Consider the following 26,914-nt stretch of genomic DNA (forward strand, 5'->3'; position numbering starts at 1 on the left):
GTAGTACATTCTATAGATGATGCAAACTGCTGTCATTGTACAATATGGGAATCCAGTCTACATAATAGCTAATGGCCACATTTGTGCAACCATTACAATCAGATTTGTGAAGTCCTTTTAGACCTCACATGTAAAACTTTCCTTTCCACTGGTCTTGTCCAGTTGTTTTTGCAGCAATAAATGAAATGAATCACCTTGATGGTGCAAGTAGACCATTCATCACTCATCACAGCTTTCTCCTGTGCTGACAGCTATGCTTTATTTCAACACACTTTCAGATAGGGTCGTCATCAACTCCTTAAACTGGCCCGGTTTCATCAGTTGCTTCTGACAGCATTTTGGTGAATGAGTCAGTTATTGTGACACTGACCGCTGATGGATCAAAAGGTAAACTTTGTTAAATAAAAGCAGTTGGCCTTGACATTTTGCCAAACTTTCCATCCATTGCATATTTCCAGGTTAATTGGTGCGCGTTGTAGGTTGATCAATATAAGCTAAAGCTGTGCAATTCCCGAAGGTATCCAGTCAAGTATCGAATTTTGCTTTCAGATTAAAAATCATACTCAACAAAAATATTTTTTAAAGCAACAATTAACTGTAATGACTTGCAGATCACCAAAAATCAAGGGGTACCTTAATCTGGAAATTGGATCAAATTGTACATGCAATACATTGCTGTGTTTAAGAAGAGTTGTCAGTAGACTAAAATAATCAGAGAAATGTGTGCCAACAAAGGAAGCCATCCCTGATTCCACATTCCAGCCCGTCTCATTGACATCAAGTGTTCCTTCCACATTATTTAAATTTGATGTGAATTTCTGCCTCTCCAACCCTTTCAGGAAGTGAATCCAGATCTCTGGAAAATAAATTACTTCAACTCACCCGTAACCTTTCAATACCCAACCCACCTCCAGCCAGTCTGCATTGTCCAAATGAAAGTAACCTCAATCTTTGTAATCTTCCCTCACATCCAATATTCCCCAGTCTTGGCAACATTCTCTGGACTCTTTCTTGTTGGCTAAGATCTCCTCCCTCCCACAAAACCCACTCTTACCCCACTCTACCCTGCATGTCTCTCAATACTTCCTTCTCAGGTCTGTCAATACTACTCCCCTAGCCTCCTTGTTCTCCCTCTCTCCACCCACCATCCCAATCAGGTCTTCTCCCCACTCCCTCTGCCATTTCTCTTCGGCAAGTGCCAAGTATCAATAACCAGTCAACCTTTCCACCAGTTTCAGCAGCCGTAGCACCTGGGGCATGAGGTCTAATGAAGTCCACTTCTCTTCCAATCCTGCTCCCCATACAAAACCTCAGTGGAACTCCAGCAGCCTGCTAATGCTATGTGGTGTCACCCGGTCATGACCACCCAATGATCTGTGAACTGGTGAGGTGCCTTGGGCCACGTTTTGTTGGCAGATGGGTACAGAATTACCTAGATGGTACGAACACAGAACTGCACATCTCAGTCATTTGCTGCCTTCCCGGAAGTTTAAGAAGTTTGATACAAGATTGCAATGGGACTGGGACTGGGTCTGTGTTGGACTCATCGTTAGTGATCAAAACATGTGTTGTAGTCAATAGGTGCAATAACAAGAGTGGGGGAGAGTGCCAATTTGTTTAGGACTGCAAATTTGATAAGATTTCTCCATAGTTCCACCCAAATGATAAACATCAAAGGATTAGATGTGTATTGATTCTCCCATCTATATACTAAAACTCTCGTTTGTTTGTTTGTTCCTGAACTACGGCCAAAACGGTTCACAATAGCGTGATAATTTTAGGCCCACCTTACTCACCATCGTCCCTTTGGTGCTAATGGAAGAAGTTTCATTGAAATTGGTGTTATACTTTTAAAGTTATTCACATTTTAAAGTTTAAATCTATCTCCTAGGGAGGGAGGGGGAGGGAGGGATGGAGGAGGGGGAGGAGGGAGGATAAGGGGGGTTGAGGGGGGATGGAGTGGGAGGGAAGGGGAGGGGAAGAGGAGGGGGAGAAGGGAGGGGGGAGGGGATGAGGGAGGGGGGGAGGGGTGAGAGGGGGAGAGCAGGAGGGGGAGGGGGGAATGTGGGGGGAGAGGGGAGGGAGGAGGGGGGAGGGGTGAGGGGAGGGGAGGGGGGAGGGGTGAGGGGAGGGGAGGGGAGGGGAGGAGGGGAGGAGGGGAGGAGGGGGAGCGGGAAGGAGGGAGGGGAGGGGGGGAAGAGGGGAGGGGGAGGGGGAGGGGGAGGGGGAGGAGAGGGTGCTGCACCAATATAGGAGAGGTTTGGGCCCATCGGGTCCACTTGGTCTAGTAGACTACTAAAAACAAAAGAACATCTTAAATTGGATTAATTTGCACACGTTTTCATATGCAGAACATATGAATATGAAGAAGAGTATCGACCAAAAACATCACCCATTCCTTCTCTCCAAAGATGCTGCCTGTCCCGCTGAGTTACTCCAGCATTTTGTGTTTAGCTTCGGTGTAAACCAGCATCTGCAATTCCTTCCTGCGCATATAAATATTTTTATTGAGTTGGATTCCATAACAATGATTCCCAATTGAATTTTCATCCACCAGCAATTTGTCTTGGGCATGATTAAACAACACTACTGATGTTTACTGGGCATCAGTCGTGCGTCAAGTGACATTATTGGTAGTACATTGTGCATTTCCATATCGTTGATCTAATTTAGAGATTTTGGTTGTGACCTATGATGTTGAAACATCACTCACAGTATATAGTTGGGTCAGATCGTGGAGACGCTGCTGGCATTGTGTCTGCTCAGTGACATTGGTGGCTTGCACCTAGCAACCTCAGCACAGAGTCTAGTACCCAGGTAAGAGAATCAAGAACCAGAGGACTTAGGTTGAGGGTGAGAAGACAAGATTTAATTGGAACCCAAGGGGCAACTTTTTCACTCAGAGGGTAGTGGGTATATGAGCTGCCAGAGGGGATAATTGAGGCAGGTACGATAACAATATTTAAAATATATGTAGGACAGGGAAAGTTTGGAGAAATATGGGCCAATCATGGGCAAATATATTAACTTAGATGGGGCATCTTGGTTGGGCCTGTGGTCGTGTTGTATGATTCCACGACTCTCTGCCTCAATGACCCTGCTCTCAATGTATCATTGCAACATCTTGTTTGCTTCATTGTGCACTGCCTCTTTGTACAAGTCAACTGTGTACAATGATTACAGCCCTCACATGAGCCCACATCCTGCCATTTTGTGGCGTGGGAGTTGGCCGAGCCAGCCCATCATATGTGGATGTCTTGATTTGCAGGAGATGTCACTCTGATTTCTCTTATCTCCAGAGCAGCCCTTAGATGCAACTGGTCTGTGACTGCCACACCGAGTGTTCCTTCAATGTTGACCTGTTTTCCAGTGCCCAGGAAAGTAATGACACAGAACTCACAATGTCTTCAAGAAGCTCCTGGTTGGAATCGCATTTCTCAGAGTGCACAGAGTGTATAACATTTTTTTGTCCAATTGAGTGGGTGTTTGGACTGAATACACCTCACATTCAGCACACAAAATGAGGATGGAACCTAATTTAATGCACATGTGATTTACACACAGTAAATAGTTCACCATCACCGAATTTGTAAACTGAGTCAAAATAAAAGTATCATTGAGAATGCTGGTTCTGCAAGCACCAAAGTAAATCGCCTAATATCCACAAGGAGAGACAGGGGTGAGGGAAAAGGAGGAGGGGGGTTGTGGGGGGTGCTTTGTTGGTTAAGGAGGATGTCACGGCTGTGTTCAGAGGTGACATTACGGATGGTTCGTCTGGTGAGGCTATATGGGTGGAGCTGAGGAAGAAGAAAGGGATGGTCACTTTGTTGGGGGTGTATTGCAGACCCCCGAACAGTCAATGGGAATTAGAAGAACAAATGTGCCGGGAGATTGCTGACAGCTGCAGGTCAAATAACGTTGTTGGAGTGGGGGATTTCAACTTTCCCAAAATAGACTGGGAAAATCATAGCGTGAAGGGTTTAGATGAGGTGCAATTCCTCAAAAGTGTTCAGGAGAGTGTTCTTAAGCAGTATGTGGAGGCCCCTGCACGTGAGAGGGCAACACTGGATCTAGTATTGGGAAATTGGGAAGAGCAAGTAAATGAAGTGTGTGTGGAGGAGCCTTTTGGGACCAGTGACCACAGTTTGATTAGGTTTAAGATAGTTATGGATAGGGACGGAGAGGGTCCACGTGTTAAAATGCTCAACTGGGGTAAGGCCAACTTTGAGGGTATGAGAGAAGGTCTCGCTCTAGTTGACTGGAGCAGGTTATTAGATGGGAAAGGAACATCGGCCAAGTGGGATGTTTTTAAAAGTGTATTGAAGAAAGCTCAGGATGTGTACGTCCCCGTTAGAGTGAAGGGCAAAGCAGGCAAACGTAAGGAAGCCTGGCTGACGAGGGAAATTGAGATGTTAGTCAAAAACAAGAAGGAAGCATGGGACAGGTATAGGCAGCTGGGATCAAGTGCATCCATGGAGGAGTTTCGGGAACTAAGGAGTAAACTGAAAAAGGAGATCAGAAGGGCTAAAAGGGGCCAGGAGATAGCTCTGGTGGGTAGCATTCAGGACAATCCCAAAAGATTTTATAAATACATAAGGGTAACTAGAGAGAGAGTGGGACCTCTTAGGAACCAAAGTGGTCACCTCTGTGTGGAGCCACAGGATATGTGCAAGGTCCTACAGTAAATGAGTATTTCTGCTCTGTATTTACCGAGGAGAAAGAAATAAGACGGAGGAAATTGGAGCAGACACTCGAAGTGCCTTGAGAGCAGTTAGGGTTACTGTCAAAGAAGTACTGAAGGTACTGTTGTGTTTGAAGGTAGACAAATCTCCGGAGCCTGATCTGATAAATCCAAGGACATTGTGGGAAACTAGAGAGGAAATTGCGTGAGCCTTGGTTCAAATTTACGAGTCGTCCTTAAATACAGGAGAGGTGCCGGAAGACTAGAGGGTGGCAGGTGTCGTGCCTCTTTTCAAGAAAGGCTGCAGGGAAAATGCTGGGAACTCTCGGCCGGTGAGCTTAACATCTGTAGTTGGAAAGTTACTGGAAAGTATTCTGAGGGATAGTATATTCAGGCATTTAGATGACAAGGGCTGATAAGGGATAGTCAGCATGGTTTTGTACGTGGGAGGTCATGTCTCACAAATCTGATTGATTTTTTTGAAGACGTGACCAAAAAGGTTGATGAGGGCAGAGCTGTAGATGTTGTGTACATGGATTTCTGTAAGGCGTTCGACAAGGTTCCGCATGGTCGGCTGTTCTGGAAGGTGAGATCACATGGGATCCAAGGAGAGATAGCTGAATGGATAGCAAATTGGCTCCATGGAAGGAAGCAGAGGGTGATGGTGGAAGGGTTCAGTGCTGGGCCCGTTATTGTTTGTCATCTACATCAATGATTTGGATGAGAACATACAGGGCAAGATTAGCAAGTTTGTTGATGATACAACATTTTGTGGTTTTGCAGATAGTGAAGATGGTTGTGAACGATTGCAGCAGGATCTGGATTGATTGGCCAGGTGGCAGAGGAATGGTTGATGGAATTTAATACAGAGAAGTGTGAGGTGGTGCATTTTGGGATGTCAAACAAGGGCAGGACCTACACGGTAAATGGTAGGGCTCTGGGTAGTGTTGTAGAGCAGAGCGATCTAGGAGTACAGGTGCATGGTTCCTTGAAGGTCGAGTTGCAGGTAGATAAGTTGGTCAAAAAGGCTTTTGGCACTTTGGCCTTCATCAGTCAGAGCATTGGATATTGAAGTTGGGAGGTTATGTTGCAGTTGTATAAGACGTTGGTGAGACTGCATTTAGAATATTGTGTTCAGTTCCGGGCACCATGTAATAGGAAAGATATTGTCAAGCTTGAAAGGGTTCAGAAAATATTTACGAGGATGTTGCCAGGACTAGAGGGTGTGAGCTATAAGGAGAGGTTGAGTAGGCTGGGTCTATTCCTTGGAGTGACAATAGACAATAGACAATAGGTGCAGGAGTAGGCCATTCAGCCCTTTGAGCCAGCACCGCCATTCAATGCGATCATGGCTGATCACTCTCAATCAGTACCCCGTTCCTGCCTTCTCCCCATACCCCCTCACTCCGCTATCCTTAAGAGCTCTATCCAGCTCTCTCTTGAAAGCATCCAACGAACTGGCCTCCACTGCCTTCTGAGGCAGAGAATTCCACACCTTCACCACTCTCTGACTGAAAAAGTTCTTCCTCATCTCCGTTCTAAATGGCCTACCCCTTATTCTTAAACCGTGGCCCCTTATTCTGGACTCCCTCAACATTGGGAACATGTTTCCTGCCTCTAATGTGTCCAATCCCCTAATTATCTTATATGTTTCAATAAGATCCCCCCTCATCCTTCTAAATTCCAGTGTATACAAGCCTAATTGCTCCAGCCTTTCAACATACGACAGTCCCGCCATTCCGGGAATTAACCTAGTGAACCTACGCTGCACGCCCTCCATAGCAAGAGTGCAGGAGGATGAGGGGAGATCTTGTCGAGGTGTACAAAATCATGAGAGGAATAGATCGGGTAGATGCACAGAGTCTTTTGCCCAGAGCAGAGGAATCCAGGACCAGAGGACATAGGTTCAAGGCAAAGGGGAAAAGATTTAACAGGAATCCAAGGGGTAACGTTTTCACACAAAGGGTGGTGGGTGTATGGAACAAGCTGCCAGAGGAGGTGGTTGAGGCTGGGACTATCCCATTGTTTAAGAAACAGTTAGACAGGTACATGGATAGGACAGGTTTGGAGGGTTATGGACCAAGAGCAGGCAGGTGGGACTAGTGTAGCTGGGATATGTTGGCCGGTGTGGGAAAGTTGGGCCGAAGGGCCTGTTTCCACACTGTGTCACTCTATGACTCTATGACTCTACTTGATTCCAACAAACAAAACACGTTAGAGAGGTATGACATGTCATTGGCAAACAAGCTAATTCATGTAAGCTTTGCAACTGGTGGAAAGGGCAAGGAATAAAAAAACTTTATCTTTCAGAAATGGGTGATTTTATCTCTAGAAGATGCTTTCAACAAAAAGAATCAGAGGGTAAGGTATAACATACAGCATATACATTACACCTTTCATATAATGGACCATGAAGGGAGGGGGGGGGGGGGGGGGAGCGGGGTAATGACATCTGTTACAATTGTCTGCTACAACTGAATATGGTATTATTGTTGTATGTAGTTGAAACAAAGAACTGCAGATGATGGTTAGTACACAAAAGGACATAAAGAGATTTTTTTAAATAGATTTAGAGATACAGCGCGGAAACAGGCCCTTCGGCCCACCGAGTCCGCACCGCCCAGCGATCCCCGCACATTAACACTATCCTACACACACTAGGGACAATTTTTACATTTACCCAGTCAATTAACCTACATACCTGTACGTCTTTGGAGTGTGGGAGGAAACCGAAGATCTCGGAGAAAACCCACGCAGGTCACGGGGAGAACGTACAAACTCCGTACAGACGGCGCCCGTAGTCAGGATCGAACCTGAGTCTCCGGCGCTGCATTCGCTGTAAGGCAGTAACTCTACCACTGCACCACCGTGCCGGCCTACTGGAGTACTGGAGTAAGTGGGTCAGGCAACATCTCTGAAGGACATGGATAGGTGATGTTGGGACCCTTTTTCAGATTGGGCCAGTCTACTGAGTTACTACAGCACTTTGTGTAATTTCACCTTGAAGCTAGTCTGCACCAGCGACTCCTTTTCCACTAGCTGTGGTATGGTCTGGCTGACACGGCTGTTGTCGTGGCTCACGCTGTAGCCCCTGGCAGTCAGCTCTTTCTTCAGGCCGTTGGCCAACTCCAAGGAGGCAGCCATGGAGTGGGAAGCAGCCAAAGTGACGGCCGACGGCAGCAAGCGAAAGTGGAGGGAGCCCCATGGTGACCGAACACTATAAGGAATAAGGAACATTAAGAATAAGGGGGAGGCCATTTAGGACTGAGGTGAGGAAAAACGTTTTCACCCAAAGAGTTGCGAATCTGTGGAATTCTCTGCCACAGAAGGCAGTGGAGGCCAATTCACTGGATGTTTTCAAGAGAGAGTTAGAATTAGCTCTTTGGGCTAACGGAATCAAGGGATATGGGGAGAAAGCAGGAACGGGGTATTGATTTTAGATGGTCAGCCATGATCATATTGAATGGCGGTGCTGGCTTGAAGGGGCCAAATGGCCTACTCCTGTACTTATTTTTCTGTTTCTATGAGCACGTCCTGTCGATGGGGGCAGCCTGCAGAAAGCATTGTCCCCAGGGGCTACACAGCAGCGAGCTGCAACGACAGCAGTGGCAACCCCACTGCATGATGGGTGTAGAAGGGCTTGCTGTTGCACCTTGTGAGGCTGGGGTGGCGTCAGACGCCGGTGCTGTAAGTGGAGAGGAGGCGCTGCGAGCCCGGGGTGGCATCGGCAGGTCCATCGGCTTTAACCATAATCCATTATAAAAAGGTCCGTTAAAACAAAGGTTTACTGAACATAAATAAAATCCATGCATGCACGGGTGTGCTGGATTAAACGCCGTTACTCAGATATATTTCCCCAACACAACGAGTGAGAGCAGAAACAGTTCCAGGATTAAACCCTAACACTAACATTGAAACATCATAAAGCATCATATTGTCATCCCTGTAATCATTTAGACATTTCTGACACACTGTTTCCAACAGTGATAAATGACTAGACTTGTCAGTGAAACAATGCAAACAAAGAAATCTCGAGCACCACGAGAGTAAAAGACGTAAGAACAGACAACTCACTGTCCTGTCGATGTTGGTGAATGTACCTCCTCGCGGAAATAGGAATTCGTGTCAACACATAAATCTTCATTTAAATCTCAGTGCCTCTCGCAAAATCATCTGCAGAACTTTTCTTTAATTGACTACTATATCTGTTTGTTTTCTGTTATTTAACACTTTAGTTGCTTATCTGAAATAAGTTAGATGTAATATAACGAAAGCCCGAAACAGGTTCTTAAACTCTGGTTTAAAATTGGCAGAGATATCATTTGAGGCAATATTAAACCATAGTGCAACTTATCAAAATGTCGTGGGGCTCTCGGCTGAAGTGCCTAAAGGTGAAAAACTGCCTGAAACACTCAGGTGCTACTACCGGGAACTAAATTGGATTGCACATGAAACCATGTGTTTGTATTGCAATGCATGATTAACTGGCTCCATTTAATCTCTTAATCCACTCATGACCCATTGGCCTTAAAATATCCACATCATAAACCAAATCCATCAAAAATACATATAACTCTTCCATAATAGTACGCTGTTATCATTGAATGGTTGTCGCTCTACTTCAAGGTGAGCACGTAAGCAGCTTGGCCTGGCTTCCACTGCACACCAGAATTTTAACCTCTATACTGTGACACAGCACTCTCTGCATGGAGCTTAATTCCAGCCCCCACAATGCTCAAAATCCATTGCGATTATCAGCCTGGGCAGCACCAATCTCAGGAAGTAAGTGGGCAAGGCAAATCCGATAGATCCCTAGACTATTAGTGGCCAAATAAAAGCAGTTAATGGAGTCACTGCACTGAATTTCACTTTATCTCACAAAACAGCTATAACCTGCATTAAATAAATAGACCTCCCTATAATGTAAGAGCCAGGCTATCTCAGACAATCTCTCAGATGCAATGAAAAGGTGTTTGTAAATTGGACATATATGATGTTTCTTGAATGATACTAAATAAATACACTGGTGAATAAGACATTAAAAAATCATCAAATTATATTTATTTGTGTCTTAACGTTGTGCATGGTGAAAGTTGCAATTTCTTGCTTCTAGTCCAGCAAGCCAAATATCTGTTCTATCAGGTGCAAAATTGGATAATGCTCAGGAAATGTGTCAACATTTGCCGCTTGTGAATGAAAAGGGTAAAAAGACCTAAAAGACAGTCTTTTAGACCCAAAATACAGTCTAAAAGACATAGACCTACTCGATGAGTACTGCCAAAATTGGGCCTGGCAGTCAATCTAAAGAAAACTAACATCATGATTTTTCAAAAAAGACCCAGATGTCAGGAAGACAAATACCAATTCACTCTCAATGGTATCATTATCGAACACACTATGAGCTACACTTACCTTGGTCTAACACTATGAGCTACACTTACCTTGGTCTAACTGTTGCAGCATCAGGGAGCTTTAGGATGGCAGTGAATGCACTAAAAGAGAAAGCTCGAAGAGCTCTGTATGCAATAAAAAGAAGATTCCACAACATCCAAATTCCAATTAAAATCTGGCTTAAAATATTTGACAGTGTGATTCAGCCCATTGCGCTTTATGGTAGTGGTGTATGGGGTTCGCTCAGTCACCATAGCTATACTAAATGGGAAAAGCACACAACAGAGGCCCTACATGCGGAATTTTGTCAGAACATCCTCCGCATCCAAAGGAAAACACCAACAGACGCATGTAGGGCAGAATTAGGTAGATACCCACTGATAATAAATATCCAGAAACGAGCACTAAATTTTTGGAATCACCTTAAATCTAGTCCACCAGACACCCTCCAGTTTAAAGCCCTTCAAACCCAAGAGGGGAACTCAGAAAAGAGCTCCCTGTGTCAGTTGGTACTGAGACTAACTACCGCTATTCAGCTAAACCTTGACCAGTCTCAGATCAACACTGCTTTCCAATCACCAGTTAGAGTGAACCAAATTATTAAACAATGTAAAGAAATCTATTTGGAACATTGGGATAAAGTAACCAAAAGCCAAAGCAGATTAGAATGTTACCGTGCCCTAAAAAGAGATTATAAATTGGCAGACTACCTCTCAACTGTTAGAGATATAAAGCAGAGACAGACCCTCACCAAGTACAGGTTAAGTGACCACCATTTGGCAGTAGAAAAAGGAAGACAGAAGGGATCTTGGCAACCAAGAGAAAATAGAATATGCGGTCACTGTTTGACAGATGAGGTTGAAACAGAGGTGCACTTCCTTTTAAAATGTAAAAAATTCGACAAAATAAGGAAAATATACTTTGAAAAACTCAGTCTGGCAACCCCAGATTTTAAAGAACTAGATGATATATCAAAATTAAGAATAATCCTTGGCGAAGGAAATACGGCACATCTTGGCGCACAATACGTAACAGCATGCCACAACCTGAGAGACAGTGAATGACCAACATGTACACATACACGCATACACAAATTGACACTAATTGACACTAAGAAAATTAATATTGACCTGCTAAACTTGCTACCTTGCTGTACTGCTTACAACTGCAAGAACGAGTAGTAATCGATAAAAGGCTATAAATGTATTGCGTGTCTATATATATATATATATATATATGTGTGTACAGGGGCATATCTACCCATGCATTGTATACTTGTGTTTATATTCATGCATTTTAAATATGTATGTTATGTTCCATACTTTGGCAATATAACGATGTATTTTATCATGCCAATAAAGTTTTTAAATTGAATTGAAATTGAAAAATAAGTTCTTGAAAGTGCCGAGCTTTAAAATACTACAATGTTTTCCAAGTTCAGTCAAGAACTGCTGCAGATCCTGTTTATGATGCAAGTGTTCTAAAGTCAGATGGTCATCAGAAGATTAACAGGATCTGCGAGGCACAAAATTCCAGAATCAAAGTACAAGAGACCAAAATTCCAGAAACAAACCCCAGATTACTTTTCTCTTGGCTAGACATTCTGCGAAGGAATTGCAGAGAAAGAATGCTTCCAGTCCAACAGTAATCTGTGGTGCAGTTTGATAAATGCATTGAAGATCTTTAGAGCTTTGAAAAAAATTGCTGGGGATGTGTGAACCGAGAATATTGGGGTGGGAGGAAGGTGTGTGGGGATCAGGGCTGATTGTGATTGCAGGATTTACCAGCAAGTGGATGCCGAGGAACATTTCAACGTTTTATTTCTGCACCAGTTTTTCTGTGCCGGTGACACCAGCAGCCTCTTTCAATTTTACATCTGCTTTGCCACCAGCTGATTCCGAAGCCAATATGGCTCGCTCAGATGTTCCACAGTACGGCCGCAAATACTGTTCTACATAGGAACCGATACTTTGTTGCCTAAACAACTTTGCCTAAGCAATGAAGATTAAACTCTGTCTTGGCATTGGCACTTTCCCTTGGTTCTGGATTCCTTTGTGTAATTAGGTGGAGCAATGTGTCAAAGTACAAATCAGCATTTAATTAGCAATTACTCTCAAGGAACAATTAAAATATTGCTCTGGTGTAATTCTCTCCCAAGACTGCTCATAAGGCACAGAGGTGAGGCACAGTAGAGAGGTTTGTCCTATATCTAGTTACACTGTTTCCTGCCTGATGCCTCCCAAGCAATAGTGGGTTTCAAAACTAATGGCATTGTACTCATTGACATCACTCATATTGACTAGGATATAAACACACACAAAACAATTAAAAATGACTACAAAGATTGATTTACTGTAAAGCTAATGCTTCCTGTATAATTTCATTCTGTTCCGATGTTAGGATACTGAAGGAGATAATTAATGGTGGCCTACCATGTATCAAGAGTGGTTAATTGCCACATGTACCAAAAGGGCACAATGAAATTATTACTTCCAACAGCACAACAGGTTTGTAAAGCACCTCTGGAAGGATCCAGGGAATTAGTCAGGCTGTGGGAAATTGGGTCTCAAGAGTTTTTTTAAAAGAGGTGGCAAAGAAGATTGATGAGGACAGCAGTGTAAAGGTTGGCTACATGTACACTTGGCAAGTCCCACTTAGATGGCTACTCCAACTGATTAGATCACATGGGATCCAGGGTGAGCAAGCCATTTAGATAAACATGGAACATAGAATAGCACAGCACAGCACAGGTAAAGGCTCTTCAGCATCTCAAAATCTGTTCCAAACATGATGCCGTTAAACTAACCTCTTCTGCCCTCACCTGATCCATATCCCTCCATTTCCTGCATATCAACGCGCCTTTTTCTGACCAAATTTACAAGCTCTTTGGTCAGCCATTCTTTGGCTTTCTGGAAAATAATGCTCCTGAACTCTAATTAGCTGGCCTTTAAACAACTCCCACGTGTCAGATGTGGAATTGGCCAATAACAGTTGCTGCCAATTTACTCTCCCTACCTCTTGCCTAATAATACCACAATCTGCCTGACCCCAGTACTGTACCTTTGCCCAAAGTCCAGACTTATCCTTATTCATCACTATCTTAAATATAATCGTGCTTTGTGGAAGGAATCAGAGAATGGTATTGGAGGGATGTTGTTCAGATTGGAGACCTGTGACGAGTGGTGTACTGCAGTGATCTGTGTTGGGTCCTGTTCCACTGAGTTACTCCAGCTTTTTGTATCTATTTTTGATTTTAGCCAGCATCTGCATTGCCTTCCTACACATTTTCTCTGCTCCACTGCAAAATCTCCTCAAGGTATGTCTACTTTGAAGAGGTTCTCCTCCTCTCTTTCACATGGGCAGCAGTGGGGCATATGGAATGAGTTGCCAGAAGAAGCTGGAGGGGAGAATACAATTACAATGTTTGAAAAACATTTGGACGAACACTTGGAAAGAAAAGGGATGTGGCATATGGGCCAAGCTGGAGACTAGATCAGATGGATGTCTTGATCAGCATGGGCGAATTAGGCCAAGGAAGCTTTTTATGCGCTGTAGAACATGAGGGCTTATTACTTGAAATAACACTGGCCCACGCTATTTTCACTGGAGGCATGGATGAAGGGATTCGCTTGCTTTGTTCAATCAATGATAATATGTGTTGGTTAACCTTGGCATCTCTTTGGACTGGTGATATAGCTAAAATATAGAGACCACGCAGTGTGTCAAATTATAACCGTGCTGGGGTAGCGCTGCAGGTAAATAGCATTCATCAGCAACATAAGATCAAAAATCAGTTGGAGACTGAGGGAGCTAAACCATTTGCATTGTACAAATCTAGATTGTAATGTGAAGCTTGCAAACAAATGCAATGTAACCAAAAGCCCATAGTCCAAGTATTCACCAAGGTGAAGATATAAACTCTAATATCATTGGTGATAGATCCTTTGTTGCTTTCCATATAGCATATTTCCATATTTCAGTTTGACATGTGTGAGCAAACCCAACCACCTACCTGGAAAGGCAGAAATAAATTCATGGCCTCAATAATGATAAAAGCCATTGGCAAAGTTGTCTCTAGGCTGGCTTCATAAGTTCTAGGAGCAGAATTAGGCCACTCGGCCCATCAAGTCTACTCCGCCTTTGCAATTGCAGTTGTGGCCACAGCACATGGTAGGACATGAGCAGACTGATCTACAACCATGCCATTCATCTGACAACTTAGAAACTTCCAACATTTCTGCAAAACGCATAGATAACATAGTGCATTCGCTGAAGTCAACCAACAAATATAAAAACTTTCGAGACATCAAGAATCACAAAAATAGCACATGATGTGGAGTTCTTTTCACTGTGCTTTCAGTTGGCTCATCTTATGGTGTCGGTTGAAGTTTCACAGCTTAATTTGGCAGATCTGGCATTCAATGCATGAGGACTGACATCACAATCCTTGGCTGTGTGCTGCATGTGAAGGTGTGTTGGCATCTTGCTCCCACAAGGAATTCTAATCTAACCAGCTTGCTTGATAGTGAGACGGGTGCTGCAAAGTTTTAATTGGTGACTATATAGCCTGTAATAAGAAATGACGTGAAGTGTCCTTGTTCTTAAGATAAGTACCTCTCAATTTCAACAATTCATGAGCTTCTGCCTGAAACATTCAGTATTCAAGGAGGCATGAGGGGCTTAGATGCTGGGATCTGCAGCAAATGAAAGAGTGCATTAGGAGGAACTCAGCAGGTCTGGCAGAATCCACTGATGGAATTGCTGTTACCATTTCGAATCAAGTCCCTTTATTTAGGCTGGAGGCATGGATGAAGGGTCTTGATGCAATTATGTCGATGGTTTATTTCTCTCCACAGATTATGCCTCTCTGCTAATTTCTTCTAGAGGCTCTCCTTTATTGATGCAGTATTCAGGCTTTTTCATTCTTCATTAATGAAAGCAACAAAACCTTCATGTTCATGCAATATTTAGTAAGCATTATTGCACATGGGAAAAATATATCCAAGCTTTAAAATTGTAACAAAAAAATCTTTTGCTAACTTTCTGTGCAGGAAAACCCCAACCAGGGACAATGAATAATTAATAGGTATATTAATGGTACGTTTTTACTAGTTCACTAAAATAGATCAGGGTAACAATTAATATTTTATAACACCAGTTTATATTCAATTTTGTCATCCCTACAAGTACATGTTACATAAGGCTTCTGTTCCTGAGAAAATGAATTATCCTTAAGTCGGAAATTAACAATTTCACACCCAAACCATTATGTGAAGTTTTTAGCCTCAATAGTCCCTGGAGAGTGATTTACAAAGAATAGATTGGAGTAAGTTAATGTAAGTGATAGGAGTTGTTGCCGACAACTGAACTGTGTCTGAATACAGTCCATATGGAGTGATGGTGGGGTGCGGGGGAGGGAGGAGGGGGGGGGGGGGGTGGGGGGGGGGGGGTGGGTAGGGGAGCTGACCTGCTAATCAGTGAGAAAACTATCATCAGTTTAATAAAAGAAAGTGTGTCTCAGGATTCATAACATTTGAAACATTCCTGAAGGAGAGTTTGGTGATGTCCGAATTAAGAAATGCAAGTACCGATTTGAGAAACAGAGTCTGAGAGAATTTGTGTAACATTGGATTTTTGTAAGTCAGGTCTTCTGTAACCCAGGGACTCTGTGTAAAATTGGATAAGCAGTGAAACAGCTGAAAATCCAGCTTGGGGTGGTTTTAAATTCATGGAGCAATTAGGCTTGTATACACTGGAATTTAGAAGGATGAGGGGGGATCTTATTGAAACATATAAGATAATTAGGGGATTGGACACATTAGAGGCAGGAAACATGTTCCCAATGTTGGGGGAGTCCAGAACAAGGGGCCACAGTTTAAGAATAAGGGGTAGGCCATTTAGAACGGAGATGAGGAAGAACTTTTTCAGTCAGAGAGTGGTGAAGGTGTGGAATTCTCTGCCTCAGAAGGCAGTGGAGGCCAGTTCGTTGGATGCTTTCAAGAGAGAGCTGGATAGAGCTCTTAAGGATAGCGGAGTGAGGGGGTATGGGGAGAAGGCAGGAACGGGGTACTGATTGAGAGTGATCAGCCATGATCGCATTGAATGGCGGTGCTGGCTCGAAGGGCTGAATGGCCTACTCCTGCACCTATTGTCTATTGTCTATTATCTCAGTCTCTGAGCATTGTTGGCCTGTGTGCCCACCATTGTTCTCGTGATCTGGCACATCAGATACATCCTCCCCTTTATAAATTGATCAGCCAGCGACAGAGAGTCAGCCTTACAATATTTCCCAGCAATCAGCAACTAAATCGCTGGGGTCTTCATGAGGCGAATAAGGAACTTGGCATTGGCATTTACCCTGGGCATGCAGTTTTCACTGCCAAATTCTTTATTGCTGGATGATATTACAGTAATAGCGTAGCAAAAGCTCAAAATATAGAACTTTGGTAAATTAATAGAGACACAAAATGCCGGAGTTAGGCAGTGGGTCAGGCAGCATCTCTGGAGGAAAGGAATAAGTGACATTTCAGGTCGGAAGCCTTCTTCAGACTGAGAGGTAGGGTTCCGATCTGAAACATCACCTATTCTTTTTCTCCAGCGATGCTGCCTGACCCGTTGCATTACCCCAGCATTTTGCGTCTATCTTCAGGACAGACCATCATCTGAAGGTCCTTCCTACACTGGTAAAATGAATATGTTGAAGAGAAATAATAATGTGGGACGTCTCATTTAAAAGTATGAAACGGGCACAAGGAGCACTAATGAAGCAATAGATCATCTTGTCCTCATTCTGCACAAGCTTTTTTGTTCAACTGGTGAAAACACGGCACCCGGTCTCTCAGGCATTTAAATACAGGTCCTCTGCCTGTTGAAGGATCCATTAGTCGATGATGACTGCAACAAGCATACGGGCTGCATTGCTCAGGAATCTTTACTTCAATGTGTGCCAATTCAACACTGATATTAACTTGATTATTATCAATCCAATTATTGCCACGTTGAAAAAAAAAATCATCGGAAGAAGAATGTCATCTAAACGGATCAATAATGTTCAGCCCAGAAGCCCAATAATCTGTTGCTTGTGCAGTTTTCTACAAGGTTATCTCATGTTAATATTTTTCTGCACTCTTAGAGTTTAATGACTGAACTGTTGAAAGCATCCTCTGGTTCCCGTGTGCGATTCCCAGCGGTAGAAGACCATAAATGGAAAGCTGATTGCCTGAGTGCGCATCTGATGCTAATTTTAGAAAAGAGTGTGAAGAGCAGAGCCAGGTACGGGAAGCAACTGTTTATGGGCAATGCGAACCATCCTGCAGAGATCATGTTTCACAGGGAGTTCCACTCCAGCAAAGTCCAGATAATATGCCAAATGCACAGCATTTCATGAAGATAGATAATAAATGCTGGAGTAACACAGCAGGACTGGCAGCATCTCTGGATAGAAGGAATGCCTCAGCGGTATAAATATTGACTTCTTTAACGCTAAGTACCCTTTGCCTTCCCTCTCTCTCCATCCCTCCCCCCTTCCTAGTTCTCCAACTAGGCTGACTGTCCTCATTTACATTTTATCGGCCCTTCGACTAGGCTTGTATACACTGGAATTTAGAAGGATGAGAGGAGATCTTATCGAAACGTATAAGATTATTAAGGGGTTGGACACGTTAGAGGCAGGAAACATGTTCCCAATGTTGGGGGAGTCCAGAACAAGGGGCCACAGTTTAACAATAAGGGGTAGGCCATTTAGAACTGAGATGAGGAAAAACTTTTTCAGTCAGAGAGTTGTGAATCTGTGGAATTCTCTGCTTCAGAAGGCAGTGGAGTCCAATTCTCTGAATGCATTCAAGAGAGAGCTAGATAGAGCTCTTAAGGATAGCGGAGTCAGGGGGTATGGGGAGAAGGCAGGAACGGGGTACTGATTGAGAATGATCAGCCATGATCACATTGAATGGCGGTGCTGGCTTGAAGGGCCGAATGGCCTCCTCCTGCACCTATTGTCGATTGTCTATTGTCTATCTCTGTTTGCTTTGTTGTTACCTTCTCCTAGCTAACAATGATCTCTTCTACATTTTCCTTGATCTGCATCCCCTTTGTCTCATTTTCACACCTTACATTTCCTTATCTCTGTATCTCCCTCTCCCTAATTCGGTCTGAAAGAGGGGCTCAACCCAAAACATCACCCATTTCTTCTCTCCAGAGATGCTGCCTGTTCCGCTGAGTTACTCCATCATTTTGTGTCTATCTTCGGTTTAAACCAGCATCTGTAGTTCCTTCCTTTAGCATTTCATAAGGATTACTACCTGATACAATAAAGGGCAGCACGGTGGCACAGCGGTAGAGTTGCTGCCTTACAGCGCTTGTGGCGCCAGACACCCGGGTTTGATCCCGACTACAGGTGCTGTCTGTACGGAGTTTGTACGTTTCCCCATGACCGCGTGGGTTTTCTCCGAGATCTTCGGTTTCCTCACATACTCCAAAGACGTACAGTTATGTACTGCAGGTTGATTGGCTTGGTATAAGTGTAAATTGCCCCTGGTGTGTGTAGGGAAGTGTTAATGTGCGGGCATCGCTGATTGGTGTGGACTCGGTGTCCAAAGGGCCTGTTTCCACGCTGTATCTCTAAACTAAACTAACCTAAACTATAAACTAAACTAGTGAAACTGCCCTCCTCCTTCTGTCTGCTGAGCCACAACAACAAGCAAAAGAGTGGAAATTGAATGGCCAGGGATGTCAGCTAACCTCAAAGCTCTTTGCTCCTCTGTGAAAGACATACATGGCATGTGAATTGTTGGAGTGGAGAACCAGATGTCCTGCTACCTGGAGGAACCCTCAAGTACTTATCTGAATGGGTTTTGAGTTTGTTGGTACAATCTTGACACAAGACTTCGGCTTCAACTGCCCACCAGGGAGGTAACCAGCAGCAATGCAGAAAGAGGTAGAAGAAGGAAGAGGAGGAGGAGGAGAAGAAAGTGGAGTAAGTGAAAATGAGGAGGCACCCCACTAATTTATCTGAAAGAACAAAAAATAAACACAACTCAATTTATCTCATGTGTAGGAAGGATCTGCAGATGCTGGTTTAAACTGAAGATAGACACAAAATGCTGGAGTAACTCAATGGGACAAGCAGCATCTCCAGAGAAAAGGAATGGGTGACATTTCGGGTCGAGACTCTTCTTCAGACTCTGTCCAGTTGACTCTGGACAGTGGCTGTTCAGTCTGTAGAAGGGTCTTGACCCAAAACGTCACCCATTCCTTCTCTCCAGAGGTTCTGCCTGTCCCGCTGAGTTACTCCAGCAATTTGTGTTTATCTTCAATCTATCTCATCTTACATTGTCTTTATTGCTGCCCATCATATTGTACAATGTCAATAGACAATAGACAATAGACAATAGGTGCAGGAGTGGGCCATTCGGCCCTTCGAGCCAGCACCGCCATTCAATGTGATCATGGCTGATCATTCTCAATCAGTACCCCGTTCCTGCTTTCTCCCCATACCCCCTGACTCCGCTATCCTTAAGAGCTCTATCTAGCTCTCTCTTGAATGTATTAAGAGAATTGGCGTCCACTGCCCTCTGAGGCAGAGAATTCCACAGATTTACAACTCTCTGACTGAAAAAGTTTTTCCTCATCTCTGTTCTAAATGGTCTACCCCTTATTCTTAAACTGTGGCCCCTGGGTCTGGACTCCCCCAACATTAGAAACATGTTTCCTGCCTCTAACGTGTCCAACCCCTTAATAATCTTATATGTTTCGATAAGATCCCCTCTCATCCTTCTAAATTCCAGTGTATACAAGCCTAGTCGCTCCAATCTTTCAACATATGACAGTCCCGCCATTCCGGGAATTAACCTAGTAAACCTACGCTGCACGCCCTCAATAGCAAGAATATCCTTCCTCAAATTTGGAGACCAAAACTGCACACAGTACTCCAGGTGCGGTCTCACTAGGGCCCTGTACAACTGCAGAAGGACCTCTTTGCTCCTATACTCAACTCCTCTTGTTATGAAGGCCAACATTCCATTGGCTTTCTTCACTGCCTGCTGTACCTGCATGCTTCCTTTCAGAGTCTGATGCACTAGGGCACCCAGATCACGTTGTACGTCCCCTTTCCCTAACTTGTCAAAACAAAAGCCAACATAAAATCAACACACCAAACAAAATATACTAGTCGATGTATTCAATGCAATAGCACCAATTCCCTTGCACATTTTCATAGTGGCTGCCAAACATTTTCTTAGCCTGTCATGGCACAACACATCATGGCTTCCACAGTTGGCCTTGCCAGATAACCTTGAGCAGTTTGTACATAGAAGATCTGAAGTCAGACAGTGGCAACCAGCCTGTGTTACATGGCTAACAATCACTTGTAAAGAGCAGATAAAGTGGCAATGCTGGGATCACAAATGCTGCCACCCTGTCATTTGTGCTCCATGGAGTCACTGTCCACAGCACTGCACCAGCAGTCCTAATAACCAGTTAGTGTGTCAGTTGAGCACTATAACGCCCTCATGTTAAAGGTTGGGGTTCAGACCCAAGATGGAAGATGACTAAACCTCCATCGGAGGTGGCTTCATGCAATGGAAGCAAATACATCAGTTATCAGATATTGCATTTGGTTGGGTCCACAAGGATTTGATCACCGATTCATTGTTTGAAAGGATGTGCACCAAGACTGGTACAATGACCTTTGCAAGCTTACTGTTGGATTCATCCATGCTCCTGAACAGTGCACTTGGGCTTTTTGCAGGTCTGCCAATGCAGAAGGGTCTTGATCGTTAATTGTTCATACCCTGACATTTAGTATGGATAATTACTTTCTGAACATTCTGGTGAATCTAGTCTTTTGCTGATCCCTCCTTCTCCCCTTCCTCCTCTTCATCCTTTCATCCCTATCTACTGCTCCAGGGGCCTGTCCTGGCTCATGTGAAATCATCATGGCAAACACCTTTGACTGGTCGCCAACCACTCCCTGTAGATATTCGCACCAAAGAGCCCTACAAACAGCAAATGCATAAAACTCATAGCAACCCGTCGTTGAAGTCAACAAGAAACTATGCCATAAGTAGTTAATGATCTTTTGCTGAAATGTCACAATAGACAATAGACAATAGACAATAGGTGCAGGAGGAGGCCATTCGGCCCTTCGAGCCAGCACCGCCATTCAATGTGATCATGGCTGATCATTCTCAATCAGTACCCCGTTCCTGCCTTCTCCCCATACCCCCTGACTCCGCTATCCTTAAGAGCTCTATCTAGCTCTCTCTTGAATGAATTCAGAGAATTGGCCTCCACTGCCTTCTGAGGCAGAGAATTCCACAGATTTACAACTCTCTGACTGAAAAAGTTTTTCCTCATCTCACTTCTAAATGGCCTACCCCTTATTCTTAAACTGTGGCCCCTTGTTCTGGATTTCCCCCAACATTGGGAACATGTTTCCTGCCTCTAACGTGTCCAACCCCTTAATAATCTTATATGTTTTGATAAGATCTCCTCTCATCCTTCTAAATTCCTGTGTATACAAGCCTAGTCGATCCAGTCTTTCAACATACGACAGTCCCGCCATTCCGGGAATTAACCTAGTAAATCTACACTGCACGCCCTCAATAGCAAGAATATCCTTCCTCAAATTTGGAGACCAAAACTGCACACAGTACTCCAGGTGCGGTCTCACTAGGGCCCTGTACAACTGCAGAAGGACCTCTTTGCTCCTATACTCACTAGTGGAACCTTCCTGTCACTGAACACCTTGTCAGCTGTGGGGAGTTAAAGAGAGGTTGTTAGTTGTTAGTTGGAGTGTGGTTTCTAAAATAGTAACCCTGGCACTATTTCAGCATTGAGTGCTGATTGGCGTCATGATCTATTTTGGATAGTTCCAGCAGGTGTTTGGTGCACAAGGACTAATATGGCAGCTGATGCTGACCACATGCACAGAATATCTATAACAAATAAACAACTAGAGCCCAATTTTCTGACCGACTCTATACTAGGAAGTACTAACAAAGCAATTAATTCAATGTCAAATCATGCACAGAGAGGGAAACAAATGAGGGAGTGCAAAAATGGTTGATGTGAGAGAAAAAAATTAAAATTATCTTATTTTTAAAAAAAATCTTCAACCACAGATAAAATCTATGCCAATGAAATCTCATGGTTAATTTTCAGTGTCAAAGTATCAACTGGCAGTCATTGTGACTCAGTTAAAAGTTAACTTACAGTAAAATGTATTAGCATTAACTTTTTCTGAGGTGTTTAGTGTATATCCATCGGGCTTATTTTATTTATTCACAAAATGCTGGAGTAACTCAGCAGGTCAGGCAGCATCTCGGGAGAGAAGGAATGGGTGACGTTTCGGGTCGAGACCCTTTATATGTTCACAGGATATGGACATCACTGCAATGATAGCAGGCTTTGTTTGGCCATCTCTAATTGCCCTTGAACCAAGGAGACAATACAAGTCAACCATACTGATTGATCAAAATAACATTTAGGGCAGACCAGTTAAAGACAGCAGTTTTCTTTCTCTGAAGATTTTCACTCGAAAGACTAAAGAATTTCATTAATCAGAGGTGGTGTATCTATGGAATTATTTGCCACAGAAGGCTGTGGAGGCCAAGTCAATGGATATTTTTAAGACCGAGATCGATAGATTCTTGAATTGTAGGGGTGGCAGCAGTTATGGGGAGAAGGCAGGAGAATGGGGTTAGGAGGGAGAGATAAATCAGTCATGATTGATTGGCGGAGTAGACTTGATATGCCGAATGGCAATTCTGCTGCTTTCACTATGACCTTATGACCTTGTGACAACAATCCAGAAGCCACAAAACTGAGGTTAAGCTTTTTATTAAAATGCTGGATTTTCTTTATGAACTAAATTTAAATTGGAATTTGAACATATACCTGGATCAATAGACCAGGGACCTAACCACTATATCACAACTCACGGCAACATGTGGCGTCATTAGCGATGGCAGCCTCGCCGTCCGTCCGTCCGTCTGTCCGTCTGTCTGTCTGTCTGTCTGTCTGTCTGTCTGTCTGTCTGTCTGTCTGTCTGTCTGTCTGTCTGTCTGTCTGTCTGTCTGTCTGTCTGTCTGTCTGTCTGTCTGTCTGACTGTCTGTCTCTCTCTGTCTCTGTCTCTATCTCTGTCTCTGTCTCTGTCTCTGTCTCTGTCTCTGTCTCTGTCTCTGTCTCTGTCTCTGTCTCTGTCTCTGTCTCTGTCTCTGTCTCTGTCTCTGTCTCTGTCTCTGTCTCTGTCTCTGTCTCTGTCTCTGTCTCTGTCTCTGTCTCTGTCTCTGTCTCTGTCTCTGTCTCTGTCTCTGTCTCTGTCTCTGTCTGTCTGTCTGTCTTTTCGTTTTATTTGTTATTTTTAGTGTGTTTTAAAAGTATGTGTTAATGTTCTCTGGTTGGTTTTATGTGGGGGGTGGGGGAGGGGGTCAGGGGAAACCTTTTTTCAATCTCTTACCTTTTCTGCCGGAGATGCGATTGTTTTCCGGATCGTATCTCCGGTTACTCTGCGGCCAAACATCATGGAGCTGGCGACCTTGCTCGAGACTGACTTTGAGCCCCACCGTGGGACCGTGGACTTACCATCAGAACCTGTGATACCTTATATCATATATATACAGCCGGAAACAGGCCTTTTTCGGCCCACCAAGTCCGTGCCGCCCAGCGATCCCCATACATTAACACTATCCTACACCCACTAGGGACAATTTTTTTAATTTTTTTTTATTACATTTACCCAGCCAATTAACCTACATACCTGTACGTCTTTGGAGTGTGGGAGGAAACCGAAGATCTCGGAGAAAACCCACGCAGGTCACGGGGAGAACGTACAAACTCCTTACAGTGCAGCACCCGTAGTCAGGATCGAACCTGAGTCTCCGGCGCTGCATTCGCTGTAAAGCAGCAACTCTACCGCTGCGCTACCATGCCACCTTGCCTGGGATCGACACTCTAACTGTGGCCTGTGGATTTCAACATCGAGCAGCTCGCAGTCTCGGGTAGAGACTGATTTCGGGAAGCTCCAAGCCGCAGGAGGTTCGACCAGCCCTGACCTGGGGTCCGATCGCCCGGCACGAGGGAGCTGAGATCGCCCCGACGCGGGAGCTCGATCGCCCCGGTGCGGAGGGCTCGACCGCCGGTTGCTGGAGCCAAGTTCGCCCTGACAACGGAAGGTTCGACTGCCCCGACCGCAGGAGAACAAGGAAGGGAAGAAGAATGAATTTCTTTTGCCTTCCATCACAGTGAGGAATGTGGGGGAGTCGCTGTGATGGATGTTCATGTTAAAAATGTGTTTGGGTGTCTTGTTGCTCTTTATAGAAACATAGAAACATAGAAAATAGGTGCAGGAGTAGGCCATTCGGCCCTTCGAGTTTGCACCGCCATTCAATATGATCATGGCTGATCATCCAACTCAGTATCCCGTACCTGCCTTCTCTCCATACCCCCTGATCCCTTTAGCCACAAGGGCCACATCTAACTCCCTCTTAATTATAGCCAATGAACTGGCCTAAACTACCTTCTGTGGCAGAGAATTCCACAGATTCACCACTCTCTGTGAAAAAAAACTTTCTCATCTCATTCCTAAAAGACTTCCCCCTTATCCTTACCCCTGTATGGCAAATCAAATTCCTCGTATGTTACAAAACATACTTGCCTAATAATGTACGATTATGATTATGATATATTTTTGAATGCTGAATCTGTTAACAAATCTTATAGTTAGTAGCATTTCTGGAAGAGCAGGGCCATTTGGATAGTAACATTCAGGTTTCCACATTTAACTGTGCTGAAGAGGGTGTTTGAAAGTAGCTGTCCAATTCATTGCCAACTAACAGTGAACCTTGTAAACCTTGTCGTCACTGCTGATGCAAAATCTGAAGCATTGAGTTTGATTACAAAGTCACGGTGCAGCAGAGGGAATGAGACCTACAGGGGAATTGAGGTCCTATCTGTGGAACATATCCCGAGTTAATTGTACCAAGTGTGTCTTGTCAGTTGCAGAGAAGCGGCCACAGAATAAAAAGAATAATGTTCTGCGACTGGAATTTATAACCAGCGGACATGGACGAGAGTCTCAATCACCGAAATCACCTCAAGTACAACCTTGAATGTTATAATCATTGGAAAAATGTGTCAGTCCATCTCAGAGTTTGGACAAGTCACTAATCAAAAGAAAACGAATTCCATTTTATTTTAGGAACAGCAGACCCTGAAGAAACCAGAAGCTTGTGTCCTGCCCTGCTTTAAAATAGGAAATGAATCATCAGTGATAATTTTTGGATGGTGTTTTTCATTTCCTACCATTGCTTTCAGCCCAAGGCAGGATAATATATTAAAAGTTACTTACTGCTTTGGAGTTAGCTCCTCTTTTGAGCTGCCAAATTAACTTTGCACTCACGATAAACTATTATTTGAATTTTGGTCCGGAGAAATCAATTCTGATATATTTAAATATTCCGGTTACACCAATTATATTGGCAAGGAGCAACCTAATGGGGTCAAGAAGGGTTGTTATCAGGACATACGGGATCAATCGCAGAAGGATAAGACCAAAGGAACAATGAAGACTCAAGAGACTGCAGATGCTGGAATCTGGAGCAAAAATAATCTGCTGGAGGAACTCAGTAGTCAGGCAGTTTCTGTAGATGTGCAGGAATGGTCAGTGATTTGGGTTGAAACCCTGCATTAAGGCAATAAAAGGACTGGAAATGGCAGGTGAACACTACTTGCACATGCGAATAAGAAATATTAATGCAGGATTCATTTATAATAGATGAAATTCACGTTATTCATGTTATTCCATTTATCGCGTATGTGCACAGTGTGAATGGCTCGATTGAAATCATGTTTTGTCTTGGTTAACTGGTTAGCACGCAATACTTTACCTTGGTGCACTTGACAATAAACTAAACTTAAAGTTTAAAAAAAGATTTATTTTATGGGTGTTTTCCGGTGAATAACTAAAGGGTTGATTTTCCAATGTGTTTTCATTGCAGATACTTGACCACCCCAATCACGCATGGGGTAGTTTACCAGGGTGTTGTTCCTGTTTGTGAGGCTTTACCAATCTGTTGGCATTTTTATTCTGTTGCGCATTGATATTTCATTTCAGAGGAACTCTGATGCTTTGGAACAAGATCCAAGAGAAATAACTGGTTTTTGAAAGGGAGATTCTAGTTTACAGACAGAAGTTCAAAGTTACAAATGTTACAGATTTAATGAGTGGTTTCACTCTCCGGCAGCAGATGCCAAAAAAATTAATAATGATTTACAACATGTCCACTGATTAGTTTGGATAGACGGAAATAAATCTCCATGGTTAAATTGCACTTGATTGGCAAAGTCTCAAAATCAAAGCATGATGGAATCAAAAGAAATGTTATGAGAGGACAAACAAGAATGAAATCTAGTAATTCAGGGCTATTAAATTTCTAGATAAGAAATATGCAACCAATTTACCCAGATTATTTCTGTGGAGACACGCAGGTCAGGGGAGATGAGAGAGGAGGCTTTGGTCTCATTGCAATATGCCTGGTGAACAACTAGAAACATCAGAGGGAAAATCTTAGGTGCTGTTCCTCCAGTTTGTGTGTGGCCTTGCTCTGTCAATGGAGGAGGCCCCAGCAAGAAAGATCAGTATGGGAATGGGAGGGGGAGTTAATTAGTTAGCAGCCAAGAGATCTAACAGGCCTTGGCAGACTAAGTGCAAATGTTCAGCAAAACGGTCACTGAGTCTACACTTGGTTTCGCTGATGTAAAATAGGCCACATCAGGAACAGTGAATGGAGTAGATGAGGTTGGAGGACGTGCATATGAACCTCTGCCTCACCTATAAGGACTGC

This window comes from Rhinoraja longicauda, chromosome 7 (assembly GCF_053455715.1).
Source record: "Rhinoraja longicauda isolate Sanriku21f chromosome 7, sRhiLon1.1, whole genome shotgun sequence".
Classification (NCBI taxonomy): domain Eukaryota; kingdom Metazoa; phylum Chordata; class Chondrichthyes; order Rajiformes; family Arhynchobatidae; genus Rhinoraja; species Rhinoraja longicauda.